We start from the raw sequence: 15,514 nt of genomic DNA on the forward strand, positions 1-15,514 counted from the left end.
TACTCAATTCCTGGGCTTCTGCTCTTTCTTATCTGCATAAATGACATTGATTGCGATATACAATCACATACACGCTTATTCGCAGATAATACAACCTTGTGTTTAATTGTCAAAGGCCCCGTGTTTGCCGCGCAGTAGCTTACTGATGACCTAGAAAAAATCATATGTGGGCTGACAGATGGCTTGTTACATTTGATCCTGCGAAAACCAAATCGATACTATCCACTAGAAAGTCTTATAGGCAAGTGTACGCCTCAATATTCATGAATAATACCCAACTGTCCGAAGTTACAACTAATAAAAACTTGGGCGTCACTCTTTCTAGCACCTTGTCATGGCACGATCATATTCAATCCGTAACAGAAGGTTTGGCAGCGAAATCACTACATGCGATCATTCAAATACGTTCTTTATCGTGAATCGCTTGAGGTTCTGTATTTCACATTTATTAGGCCTTTGTTTGAATATGCCGATGTTGTCTGAAATAATCTGACGCAAGCTGATGAGGATGACTTAGAAAAAGTATGAGGCGGCCAGAATAATATCGGGCACGACTTGACTAGTCTATTTAACCAATCTTTATGTTGAAACTGGAATCGAACCACTCAAAGAAAAGCGACATAAACATAATCTTATCCAATTTTACAAGATGTTTCACTCTCTTGCACCAGCATATTAATTAACTTCACTGATTCCATCAAGAGTTGGCGATACAACTTCGTATAACCTACATAATGCAGGTAACCTTCGGAACATTTCATGCAAATCGCAGTTGTTGACGAGTTCATTTCTGCCATCAACTATATCAGCATGGAACGCACTCCCGGAAGAAATTCGTTCATCGCTATCCGTGCCTTGTTTCAAATACAAACTTATTAAGAACATAAAACAAGTTCCTAACTTAATGAACATCTATTCTCAAAAAAATATTGTCATCAGTCCTAATTGTCAATGCGGTGAAATTGAGGAAACCTTTCATTATTTCTTCACCTTTCCATTATATAGCGTCCAAAGAAATCATCTGATTCGTCAGTTATCCAGCGTTGGTCAATTGTCTCCCCAACTGTTACTCTCTGGATAAAAGGAAGCCTCATATCAAACGAGCAAACTTATCTTTGACAGCGTCCAGAACTATAGACGTCATCTAAACATTTTTGAGTACACATTCTAAAAAACCTTATCCCGATCCCGATCTCAGCAGTTCCTGTACCAACCCCCCCCCCCCTCATTTCACCTTCCTTTTCTTTTATCGTTATCCTTTCTTCCTTCTAACTTACTGATTACAGCTTAAAACAACTTGTGTTTACATACCATAGTTTACACAATACGACTATAAGATTATATTTATTCGAGTCTCCATAACTTGCGCACCAGCCAAAGCAGCGTAAATGACCTACATAAGCGAGAAATAGTATAAGCCTTAAGGCTTTCTTCTCAGTTCTGTGTACACTATTATTTTGTGCATAATTTACATGTTTTTTGTTTAAAAGCTTTACATATTTGTCATTGTTAACGTTGATTATGATCAAATTTGTTAAACTAAACTAATTTTTAAATATTATATCGAAATAAACATTGTTTAAACCAAGGTTTTTAATGAGATATTGCATTTTAAAAGATAAACGATGTTGAATAGTTCTGATGTTATTTGAAACAATGAGATGAGGTTGAGATTTGACCAACAATACATGTCATACCTTTTAAGTAGCTTCAAATATGTATCATTATCATTTGCACGACATATATAATTTTGCATTCCTCTACATCTACCGAATTACACTCAAAAGCAGCTTGAGTGACAGAAGCAATTCAACGAATTAGGTTTAACCTTTCTGTCCAGTTATATCAGTTATATCTACTTATTCATATAAATATACATATATCTTTATGCGGTTATTTATAATTATATATTCATTTGTGTTGTTTGCTTATATAAGGTACCTAAGAATGGGCACCAATGAAATAGTTTACAAACGCTTTTATTTCTGGTTCACTTTGATAAAATATCAGCTGAAACACGAGTAATGAAGTATAACTTATTTAACTGATAATAATAATGACTAATGATAAAATGCAGTTTTTCAAATTAAATGGTCGAACTTTTTCGTTTTCGTCTCCCCATACTGCAATATATGACATGCACTGTGTGTATTGAAATATTTGATACAAGGGTCATATTGACATTTAGAAGCAACACCCTTTAACCCTACCTTATGCAGTGATTGTTAATAATTTTAAGATGGTGTTGATGAGCTGATGTTTTCTTGAGTAATTTTATTCACACTTCCAAATCAATGTTTTATGACAGAGAACAAGAGGGGTAAGATAGGTTGTTGCCTCAGTTCTACACTCAGGAAGTTTGATTCAATATACTCTTAGTCCAATGACATAGTTTTTAATGAAATGAAATAAATCTGAAAAAAACATTTACAAAATAGCAAATGATCTCTCTAAAACTCATGTTGCTAATAAAACGTTTTATAAATTAAGTTTGCGCTTGGAGATATCCGACAAAAACGGTGTCACTGCCCGATATTTGAATTTCATCAAACAGCAAACATATTTTAAGTAGCTTTTGTTTTCATATTTCAGCGCTACAGACATTTAAAAAGCACATCATATGACTTTACATTGTATGATGTTTAACTATTCATTATACTTTGCAGCTGAGGCATTCAGTCCGAACACTTGACTCCAGTAACGACTAGACACATGTATTGAATACGTAACCTGCTGTAACATTGTAACATTGTAAGGTGAGGACTTATTTACATTTATGTAGTTCATATTTAAAACAATGCAAATATAACCATTTTCTAAAATATCAAATGAACTTTGTTGAAAATAATACGTTTATATTCAAAAGACTATCTAAACGTTTATATCGGACAATTCACCTGCAGTGTGTTTGCATTTCCGACTAATCGTATTTAAAGTAATTTATACATATTGTAGATTTTTTTTACAGGCATGGGCTGCTTTCAGTCTATCAGACGTCATGGGTACGTAAAATGTTTTATATGTTAGATCTAATTTAAATTAATGTTATTATATCATTTGCATGGAATTTCACATGACTCAAGGGTACCTGTAAGCTTTAAAAGGTCAGTATGTCACTTGACAATTATCATTGATCATTTGGTCCTGTGACGAGTTCTGCACACTTTTTGGAAATAAATTAGGACGATACAGTTTCCAATTTATCTGTACGTTTTAATTGCATCGGGAGAAGCTTGGGCAAATGTCAAAGTCGCTTACTAATTGATGGTTGTTTTGATATAGTGAACTTAAACTTAACAATAGTTATTGTTTGTTTAAATTTAATGTCTAAGAAAAATCACAATCTAAGAGATAAAGAAAATGTGGTATCTTCATTTGTGAAATCTCAATTTAACATTGTTTACAAGATGATATGTGTATGATTTCTGGATGAAAGTTTGCAATACAGTGTCAAATTATGTTTAAAATGTTCTATGTGAAACAGAAATAACTAATTTCATCCAACAAAAAAAAACATATCGATATTTGATCGTAAAAACCCTTTCTCTGTATCAACGACTGGATCTTGATTATGTTGATGTTAACAAAACAGAGTAAACAACATTTTTCAATTCAATTTCGGGATAAATTTAACCTGCCCGAATTTAGACGAGATTCTTACCAATTCTTAAATATTGGGACAAGTAGAAAAAGTAATGCATTCATAAAAAGCAGATTTAGACATTTAGGTCAAGTGAAAAGGTTGAACAACCATAATTGTCTTATGAATTGGGTGAATTCAATCAAAAACACTTTTTACAGTAGCGTTTAATGGTGTTTATAATTTAATGCAATATATCTGGCATTACGTTCGTTTACTTTTTTCTATGCATAATTAGATTATTTTTAGTCGATTAAAACGGCTTAGTTTGAAATATAAATTATGGCAAGTTCAAACTGAAATGCATTTTGTCAAATATGTGCTTTTCCAGTTCATTCATAGTGTCAACATAATGTGTCAGAAAAAATATAACAAAATGCATATTATGTAACTCAATAAGAGTTGGGTCTCTTGGTTAACAAGTTAAGTGTTATCTATAGCTACCATGAGTTTATGAATGTAAAGAGCAATGGATTTAATATGGGTAACATTTTCCGATGCCATCATATTATAGAAATGAACAATGTCAGTATTTCCACGATACCAAGAGAACAAATGATTTTCCCGGATGTCATTAAATCTTGAACACTTAAAAAACACATGATATTCATCTTCAATAACAAGTATGTCTTCATCCAATAAACAATAAGTACAAAAGCGTTCATTTCTATCAATACAAAAAAATCGACCAATTTCAATATGGAGTTTATGACTAGATGTTCTAAATCTAGCTAATGATTTTATTACAGAAAACGGTAAACTGATATTTAGGTATCTTTCAACATTCAATAAAGACTTAAAGCATTTATAAGTATCACAACATGAGGAATTATTTACATCACCAAGTCAAGTTTGTCTATAACATTCAGCAATTCTTATTTTTAAATGACACATAAATATATTTAAATCTCCCACATCCTGGGCAATCCAAGCATACCCAAAGATTTATGTAAACAATATTTCTTATATATAAGTTGCCCAAGTACGCCTACCTAAACTGTCCAGATTTTTTATCATAATATATGAATTTCTAGGGAATCTATTTTCAGGCATTTGTATTACTTGCACCAATATTTTACACATTTCGAGACATAAATAGTGAGCGTTGGTAATCTACCACATTCACCTAAAGCCACACAATTATTTACAGAACTCTAAACTCCGAGAAAATATTAACAAAAGAAAAGCTGTACATTTTCAATCTAATTACATTCCTTGAATCCCCAAATTTCTGAGCCAAATGTCAGTATTGGGGAGACCATTGTATCAAAAAGTTTTAAAAAATGATTATGATTAAACGTACCAAATGACAACTGATAGTTTTTAATTGAAAAAAAATAGCTTTCCTTGCCTGAGCTGCTAATTGGGATTTAGCTTCAGACCAAGATAATGTTGGAGTAAACAATAAACCCATATATTTGTACATCGATGTAATTCTGACGATGTTACCATTTAGTGTCCAATTTTCATACTGGCGTAATGGGCCTCCGTTTCTAATTACAATAATTTCAGGGTTTTTTATAGATTAATCTGCATCCCATATTCATTACAGAAGTCGGAAATAGCGTTTAATTGTCGTTGAAGGTTTATGGCAGTATCAGCACAATTTGCCTCATCATCTGCGTACAGTAAACAGTGTATATCAGGAATATTGTCCGTGATAAAAACACCCTGATTACAAGTATCTTTAAGATATTGACATAGATAATTGATAAAAGGATTAAATAAAATTGGAGAATATAAATCTCCCTGCCTTGTCCCAATATTACACTTAAAACCCTCAGTGGCATAAACATTTTTTGTATTTACGTCATCATTTGTTATGACGTCATCAAAAAACCACCAGAGTTATTTAATGTTTTATGAGCTTTGAGTTTTGAATACATCGAAAGTATTACGTTTATGAGTTTACCTTTTATTCCTTTGTTTATCATATTAGTAAAAAGTTGATATATAATCTAACCTAAAGCGTATATATTTAAGGAATGAAATGCGGGGTTGATGTCATTATCGAGCTGGTCAAAGTGTGTGGAGTCCGAAAAGTCCGAAATACTCGACGTGTTCTTTGACCAGCCCAATTGCGTTCATATCCCAGATGATGACCCCGCAATTCATTCCTTATATTTACACCAATATTTCATTATTTCATTCAAAAATTGTTAAGAAATACTTCATTTCATTTAAGAAAATCTTTCAGATACCCTTTCTTACCCATTCTGTAAATAGAACGACCCGATTGTAACATGAAACCTTTTTTTTGAAATGACGTCACTATAACGCGGGAAAAGATCAACCACTTGAAATCACTTTTAAACGCAAAATTGAAATACTTATGGCAACAATACATTTAATTATAATATATTAACACATTCTTAACTGTATATTCATATCACCTGTTGACACAATACAAACAAGCATTTTCAGTGAAAAGATATCCCCCGCCAACGATGGCTTGTTTGTGCTTGATGGCTTGTTTGTGCTTGAAGGTTAAAACAAATCTCAGAAAGAATAAGATAAGCACATTAGTTTATCCCTTTCCGAGCTAAATTATAAAATATCGACCGGGACTACTTTATGATAAATTTTTTTAACGAAATAAATCAGAGGGATGATTAAATAAAACTGCCTTTTCCGAAACTGCTTACTCGAAAACATCAATCATTGTTTTCCATTGACTATCAAGTGTAGTCGTACTCCGTTGTTGAGAACGTACTCAATAATTGAGATAAAAATGTAGCCGTAGAAATTCACCGAAGAAGTTCATTGCAGGATGTTGGTTCATATAACATTCAAGATTCATTAAATTCTAGCAGCTAGTTACTGAGAAACGGCTGCAAACAATGATTTTTTAATAAATCAAGGGCAATAAATCTAAGGAAAATTTACCAATCCAAAAGAAAAATAGACAGGCATCATCACAGTATGTTGGTTCTTATTTATTCCAAGTGTCATGAAATTCTACCAGCTAGTTGCATATAAAAGGCTGCAAACATGGATCTTTTAATAAATCAAGGGCAAATAACTCATAAAGAAATTACACAATCCAAAATATAAATAAACAGGCATCATCGCAGTATGTTGGTTCATATTTATTTCAAGTTTCAAGAATTTCTACCAACTAGTTACTGAGAAATGGCTGTAAGTGAGAGTTTTTCAAAAAATCAAGGGCAATAACTCCAAGTACAATTGACCAATCCAAAAAAAATGAACAGGCATCATCCCAGTATAGAAATTCATATTTAAGTTTCATGAAATTCTGCCAGCTAGTGACTGAGAAATGGCTGTGAATGTGCATTTTTAAAAAAAATCAAGGGCAATAACTCCAAGGACAATTGACCAATCGATTTTTTTGGACGGGCATCATTCCAGTATAGTGGTCTATATTTATTTTAAGTTTCATGAAATTCTACCGGCTAGTTACTGAGAAAACGCAGGTGACGGAAGGAAGGACGGACGGACGGCAGGAAGGACGGACGGAAGGACGGACGGACAACGCCATTTCAATATCCCCCACCCTATTTCATAGGCGGGGGATAACAATCACAAGATCAATAGTTTTCATGTATATTGTTATGCGATGAATTGCGATCCGAACATATCCGAATATGTTGCGTCCATCGATTGATAAACGCAATTGCCGTAAGGCAGTTCATTTAAGGAATGGAAGTAAAGGTGTAAATATTGGACTTTGAAACATATATATGAGCGTTATGATAGTTACAACTATTGCAGAATAATTTAAAAAGATTGTAAGAAATTGAAACATAAACAAAAAAAGAAGGCAAACATGTGTATGGCTCGAATCGCAACATAAAAAAATCAAAATTAATTAATATTCTTCTTTCATGTAACACGTGCCTGTAACATTTATGACTGCCTCATATTCTTTGAAAGAAACTATAACCAATTTTAACGGTATAAACTTGTACTTCCATTTGTATATGTCCGATAAGTGGTTTTCTTTAACCAAGTAGGCTGACCGAATCCTGACTACCTAAGCCTTTGTCAAGGAAAACCGATTTCAGATCAACTGATATGGAAATCATCAAGCTATTAAACCGAAACATATTAAAAGTTTAACGCTACTATTTCGCTGCCGAACTTGAGCACATATTTTGCATATATGACCTTTAACATATATGATACTGTTTTGAATGCATAGCCTTTAAGCAGAAAAACAACAACATTTGTTGAAATTGTATTTAACATGCTCAGTCCGTATACCGGCTACACATTTCTAACATATATTATCATGATCATATGTTTTAATTTTAACTCAGAAGTAAATCTCGACATTCGAAAAATTATTGAATTGGCAAGCACATTTCAAATATGTGTAACATTTTCGATTTGGTATTTTATTCGAAACTTAATATTTGATTCTTGAATGATTTAGAATTTCCGTATATAACAAAAAAAAATTGTTTCCGAAACACATTCAGCCTGAACTATGGTGATCGGCTTGCGGCAATTTGTGTATTTGTTTTAAATAAATAAAAGCAGCCCAGAGTGAATTTATCGAATATAAACGGCCAAAGCACTTCTCTTGATTACACGGTCAGTGTATAATATTCATCCTCAGTATTTTTGCAACATTCCCTAAATCATAACAGGAACAATTACACTATAATCAGGATATCATTATTTCTTTCATGCTTTTCGATGGAATATGGACATTTATCAGTGAAATAACAACACATTAATTACATACAATCAAATTGTCAATCAGTCAGTGCAACATAACGTAATTGAACACAACGTAACACAATTCTACGAACCAGAACGGTTATCTGAAATAACCCAAACACAAGTATCAAGACACATACATCATATACACAAAAACAATCAAAACAATGCAATTATCATAACAAACAGAATACTTAAAGTTACAAAAATGTTGTCTAGCCATCAAGTACTGCCGTAACTAGCCTTGCATGATTTGGGGTAATTTAATTTATTCCACTCGTGATCATAGAAAAACTATATATCCACTCGGGACATAGCCACTCGTGAAAACAAGTTTTTTCTATGACATTCGTGAAATAAAATACGAACATTTTCGGGTGAGAGCGAATAAGTTTTATCTACTTTCTTGATTTAATGTAACTTAGAATTCTTTCGCATTCAACCCTCGATATGGCTTCGATATTTTACTTTTCCTCTCTAGATCGATACACGACAAAGTTGTGGATAGAAGAAACCCATAGACCCATTTAGTCTATACAAGCACAGTTGTAAGTTATGTTAGATTGGTAAAGTACATGCATATCCGTCATGCAAACATTGTACTGCTACAGTTCCATATTCATCACAATTCCAAGAAATTATATATTGCAATAAACTGGTTTGCATACTCACCTGATGTATTTACCCATATGCATTATCCTTTTATTTGTTTTTGGGATTTTGTTAACTATATGCAGGGCCATTGAACCTCTGGATGAGTCTCTGGAGCGTTACGAGGGTAAACGGCCATTGAGAGACAGTCGACAGCCACAATAAGTTTCATCATAGGTTAAGCCCTAGTCTTTTGGAAATAAGATTGTGTTGTATGTGTATGTTTGTTGAAATCAGGCATCATCAACAAACTGTATTAACCGTGTTAACTAGCATGTAAATAAGTAACTATAACCAGGAAATAATTTTCTTCTTTTTTTCATGTGCATGTATCATAATACATAGACAAAAGTAGGCAGACCGTGATTTTAAATGACAGTCTATGTTTTGCATTTCAAGTTAGAATTTATTACTAATTGTGTAAACTTTTACCAGACAATTAAGCACGATATGTATTTAAATCATAGTTGGGTAAGTATCAACACGAGTGATATTAGGGTATTCCGATCGGTCCACTAAACGTGCGATGATAGGATGTCAAAACGAGTGGTTGGTTTATGACCTTGTTTTACGTTTACTCATGTTATCGGCAAAGACAACATTCATGATCTATGAATGACGTACTTTCGTCATTTCGTCATTTTTCGAGAACATGCCACTCCCTATCATTCAATCAAACCAAAATGTTATACGTGTAAAAGAATCTCTTCTTGTTGTAGTTAATGATACAATTATGACATTTCCACACTGTTTTCATTTTATGAGTAAATAAAACAGCCTGTATATATAGATATACGCCAGACATGATAAATAAAAGGACTATCTACTCTATCATTTATAATGTTTAATCATTTATTCTAAATACATATTTGTTACCAAATTATTGTCCTGAGTGTATTAATATGGATGATCCGTAATGCCCATATAAAATTCTGAATGTCCATGGTCTAAAGTGTTTAAAAATGATTTAAATAGAGCCACGTGATAGCGGAAATTTCCAAGAGACTAAGGCCGTGGTTAAGACAAAGATATCTATAAATAAAATTGAATTCATCTCGTTAACATGTTCAAATGCGAATTGAAGATCACCACCATGCAATGTACTTCGAAGAACTTCGAACTATCCTCTACAAACCTGCAACATTAAAAACGTCATGTGGCTGTCCAAGAATGATGAGTGGTTACCATAAATGTTTTGTTTTCCTTGTTGTAGTGTGTGCGTATGTTCAATGTTCACTAATGTGATATAATAAATAAGAAACACAAGTGTGTTTTAACTATTAATATGAACAACACTACGCCATGTACGCCAACAGACTGACAAGGAATGCTCAGCATGCAAAGAGATAAAGATATAAAGTATAGTCTGTTTCTAGAATCTGCAACAACTCTATCCTTTGTAGAGTCGAAGCAACGAGAATAAAACTCAATCGGCACAATGAAAATTAAAAAAAATGTACAGTGTGAAATGTTAACATACAACCGATGTGTTGGCGTTTGTAAAATGTATATTGGTAAACAATCAATGTAACAAACATTCGATACATACACTAACGTCTGGACATTTGGCAACGAATAGCCTCCATATTACTTAACATTGGTACGTTCTCCGATATTTTTTAACAAAAATTGAAAATTAATTCATTTTTTTTCACTCGCAAATCACTTACTAACCAATCTTACTTTCGTTCGCCCTCGCAGCTCCCAGCCAATCAAAACCCATAACAGGCTAATTGAAACCATGCTCAATATATTTTGTATACGTATCTTGCATATCCCGACCAATTATTAAAACAATGGGTCCAATGTACTTCTGCTATAATTCTGACAATGAATAATATTAGCTAGCGACATACAAAACTTAAATTAAATAAGTATATTCTTAGCTGCAGAACAACGAACACTTTTTTGTTGTGTATAAAACTTGAGTTTGAACCTAGCGGCCGTACCCTCGAACCAAAGCCTCGCTCAAAAATATTATACTGTAAACCAACTTGTTTATATTTATCACTTCTTACTGGATATTTGCTCTCCCAAGGATGGAAACGAGATGAGACTAGCATTCTGCGATATCTGTACAACGTGTGATTGCGTATGACGTACTGTTTCGCTAGAGTAGTAACTCAGATGTCCTTATTTAAAACTACGACAGCGATTGATAGCAGAGTAACGTTTCATCAGGCATTCTCTCTGACATGTTTTAAATGACGTTCTGAGAATTGCATTGTTTCATCATGTGTAACTTGTTTTATCTACATTCACCACATTGTTTTGTTAAAAAACATTCAACTGCCATTATATTATGAGATCAGAATTAATTCTTAAATATTTACAATACCAACATAATAAAATGAGTCATTATCTGCCATAAAAAAGAAAAACAATAAACCTGTCTATATAAACAACTTTTCGATTATCGAATTAGCGACAAATAAACATGTCAGACCTACCGTTTCAGAAACATGTTTTCTGCTAAAACACGTTTAGTCTGTCAAACAAAAGGCCCTGCAGCGTATTTTCATTAAAGAGTTCCTTCGCGTATAAGCTCAATCTTATATCATTCGAATGATATAGTCGTATACCATTTTCATAAGACACCTACTCAGATAAACTAGCATTGTCTGCAACAACCTTTTACAATCCTAGAAAGATGCAACATGAGGTTGCAAGAACTTTACCATCCGCATTGTGTCCATCAACAATCTACATAATGAAAACCCAACATTATTTAACGTATGTAATGCAATAGTTGCCAAAACACATACATGTCATAAATCCCCGGACGTTTGTATTCACGGAAATATCGCCTGTATCAGTTATTTGTTGTACAGGCATAGCAAAAAGCCCATATTGGAAGTGTGGGGTCATAGCAGATAAACAATGTTGAGGTTAAAGCGAATAGGTTATATCTGCTTGATTTAAATCCTTTCGCATTCACTCTTCGATATGGCTTCTAGTTTACTTTTCATTTCTAGATCGATACCAACAAATGTGTTGATATAAAGAAGCCATAGACCCATTTACTTTATCATCTTTAAACGTTCAGATTTAAAATACATTCTGATTATTCAGCGTTCATTTATCTGGACCGAAATATATATGCTACCCATTAAAAATTACCTATTGTTCGAAAATGGAGAGCAGCTCGTAGTTTCACGTCAAATTGTTGTTTTCAATAATTTGCCCCTTACGCAGGAACCATGGTTTCATATACATCACAATTCCAGGATATCATATATTTAAAAAAATGGTTAACGTTCCCACTTGATGTATTTACTCATAAGTAGTCTGCTTTAAATTTATGGTTTTGATTGTTTTAACAATATGCAGTGCTAAAGAACGTCTGGATTCACCTCGTAACCCTTGGTCTCCAGATTATCTTGAGCCTAAAATTGAGTGTGAACCCGCACTGAGCGACAGCCGCGTGAAAGGGTAGGCTTTATCATACGTAAAGCACCTAGTCCTTTTGGAACCTATGAGTGTGTGGTATGTGTATGTTTGAAATCAGGTATCTCAACTCCAAACAATTTTCTATTTACCATGTAAGCACTTACATATAGTTTAGTACCTATACTCATCAAATAATATTATTTTTTCTTGCACATGTATCATAAGACGTAGACAAAAGAAGGCTAACAGTGATTTTTAAAAACAGTCTATGTGATGCAGTACGTTTTTATAACTGATTTTGTAAAATGTTACCAGATAAATAAGTACCACATGTACTTAACTAAATCATAGTTTTCATGTTTTACATATCCAAACGAGTGATATTATGTTGTTTCGATCGGTCTATTAACCGTGCTTGACATGTCAAAACAAATGTTGTGTTTATGTCCTTGTTTAACGTATACTCAAATAGTCGCCTTATGATCTATGTACGATTAACTTTCGCCATCGGGTACATGTAATGCCCTATAATTCAGTTAAATCGAACAGGTTATACGTGTCAAAGAGCCTTACTTGTTGTTGTTAATGGTGGAAATATGACATGGCCACAATGTATACCTGTTCTCTATTGGTTACTTAAACTTTAGCTTAAGATTTTTGATAAGGTGACGTCCGGTTTATTTCCGTATTCATACTCATTTTTTAATATTTTATAAATGTTAATATTTACACACAGTGTTTGTTTTGGGGAATCAATTTAAAATCTGTAAGAATTTTGATGCACATTCAATAGCACACACCTGTTGTTTTTATAATTATACTGTTTTAGGTGGACTCCCCTTAGTAACTTTTATAATATAGTATAACGGTAAAACATAGTTTAACGATATAACAATTATTTCATACATATCGGTGAAAGAAATAAAAGTATTGGTGAATGATAACTTGATCATTTCACTCTGGCTCGAGTGAAATGATAACATTTGATTAGTCCACTCTGTACAGACAACTGACTATTTGTTTCCAACGTTTATAAGATTTGCTTCCCTTGACTTGGAAAAGTACTTGTATGTAACAGGTTGAGTACATATGTTTGTTGTCGTCTGTAGTGCAGTAACAGACACAATGGCCGAATCGTATAGAATTGTCAAAATCAAAGTATGCGATAGTTTTGAAAACACAAACATTTTTGCGATTTATTATAACTATTAAAAATGAACAAACTTACCAATTCATGTATGAACTATTTCATGGAACAAAGTAATATATAATATCATTTCTTCATACAAACTCTAACCGCGGACAGGTATGCACAAGCATTTGACCAATTTCCTTTAATTCTTATCAAATAGCTCAGATCATCGGCAATAAAAACCTGAACAATTCAAGCAGATTGAAAACCAACTAGCCTTACTAGGCCATGGTGTTTTCCGACACGTTTTATTAGAAACTTTTCAAAGTCTGCGCTCCATCCTTTTCAAAAGCATCTTCGGGCACATTTTAGACAATTTCCTCCGGGGTTTACGTAAACATAAAATATAACGGTAACGTGACATTCAACTTAGATATGAAACTAACTCGCTACCTCAACAACAAAACATCCTTCGGCTGCACTGAGCATGAATTCACCCCGAAAAAATACAGTAAGATCCAGAGTATGAGAGCGACAGTGAATAGATATACACTACAAAAAACACTAAACTTCCGTTGCTTTTACGAATACACACTTGTATAAGTCCATCTTAAGTTATTTAAATCTGTTGAAATTGTTATTGAATGTACAAAAAATGCCATATGCTCAAGTGTCATTTAATTGTATTTCTAAGCGATATATTGTTTTGATCTGCGAAATGCTTTGGATTTAATACTTATTAGCGATTAGGCCGCAGTGACTTCTGTTCGCAAAGAGGCCACAAAAAGAGACTGTCGTCAGACAAAGTTTACTCCTGCGGGGAAATATATTGAAAACACACGACAAATGCATGAAATGAAAAGAAAACTTGTTGAATTCAGTGTAAGATCGTTTTTTATTTCACTCGTGGTCACAGAAAATTAATACTACCCAACTCGTGAAAATATATTTTCTGTGACCACTCGTTAATTAAAATACGATCTTACACTGAATTCAACAGATGTCCTCTTCTTATTATATGCCTATGAAATACATTTTCCATATCTAAAAAGGAAAATACAGCACGCCGTATTGTAAAATCTGTATCATGATACTGTCGTTTTCTGATTCCGTATCATTCAATTACCTGTGTATTCTCGGAACTACTTTCGCGTTGCTTAAAATATCAAATAAACAATCGTTGCATCAACCTGTCAATATGAACAAAATATCGTTTAAGCGACTTATATACTTGTCCGGCTCAATGTTTGCATGTGTGTACAGAACTATAGTTTATTTACAAAATATCATTTAATTGTTGTTTTAAGTATAAAAAGTTATGTTGCACATTGTTTACCATATCTGACGTTCATCTTACAATATTAAGTAATGTACATATAATTATTGAAAAATTATTCCTACATTAATAATAAGAATAGACAACTAAATGTTTTTTATCATAATACATGTATATAGATAAATAACAACAGTCTAAAAAAGTTCAACCAACCAAAGATTTTCAAAAAACTAAAGCAAATAAAATCAAATTAATAATAGTTGTACAACCATCAGCTTCAGTTCAACCATCACTTAAGGTCAGGAAAAACTAGAAGTTCATCCATACATCACATTCCAGACAGGTCTTGTGGTCGACTTAACTTTTACGGTCCATTAAAATTTGTTAAAACAACACCTGTGGGAAAACCACTTAGTATTAAATAATATGAACAAAGGCGCTGCCTCTACGGGCTTGAAGTGTTATTGACAGGACACTTAAAGTTTACTTAATGACTAAGTGAAACATACTAGGAGTAAAAGGGAAACAATTTTTGTATATGTTAATAAAACTTTTTAAATAACAAGCAGTTCTATTGCTATTAGCAATTTATTTAGTGTGTACGCAACAATCTTTAATAATAGTGTATACATTTTATATAATGCATTACTTTATATTTTTTTATTTTATTTTAAGTCATTTGTTTGTAATAACACCTTGATAAGTTTAATCTTTAATACACTCGGTCTTGAAAGTCCCA

The 15,514-nt window shown here is 32.9% G+C and overlaps 1 long non-coding RNA gene across 1 annotated transcript in view; it reads left to right on the forward strand.

Annotated features, from left to right (window-relative positions):
- Positions 1-2,681: 2,681 nt before the first annotated feature.
- The window catches only part of LOC128240558 (uncharacterized), a 31,410-nt gene continuing 18,577 nt past the window's right edge, over positions 2,682-15,514 (forward strand). Inside the window, exons 1-2 of the long non-coding RNA XR_008262192.1 lie at positions 2,682-2,756; positions 2,969-3,002. This is a non-coding gene — a long non-coding RNA (uncharacterized LOC128240558). The remainder of the gene's footprint in view (positions 2,757-2,968; positions 3,003-15,514) is intronic.

This window comes from Mya arenaria, chromosome 7, assembly GCF_026914265.1.
Source record: "Mya arenaria isolate MELC-2E11 chromosome 7, ASM2691426v1".
NCBI lineage: Eukaryota > Metazoa > Mollusca > Bivalvia > Myida > Myidae > Mya > Mya arenaria.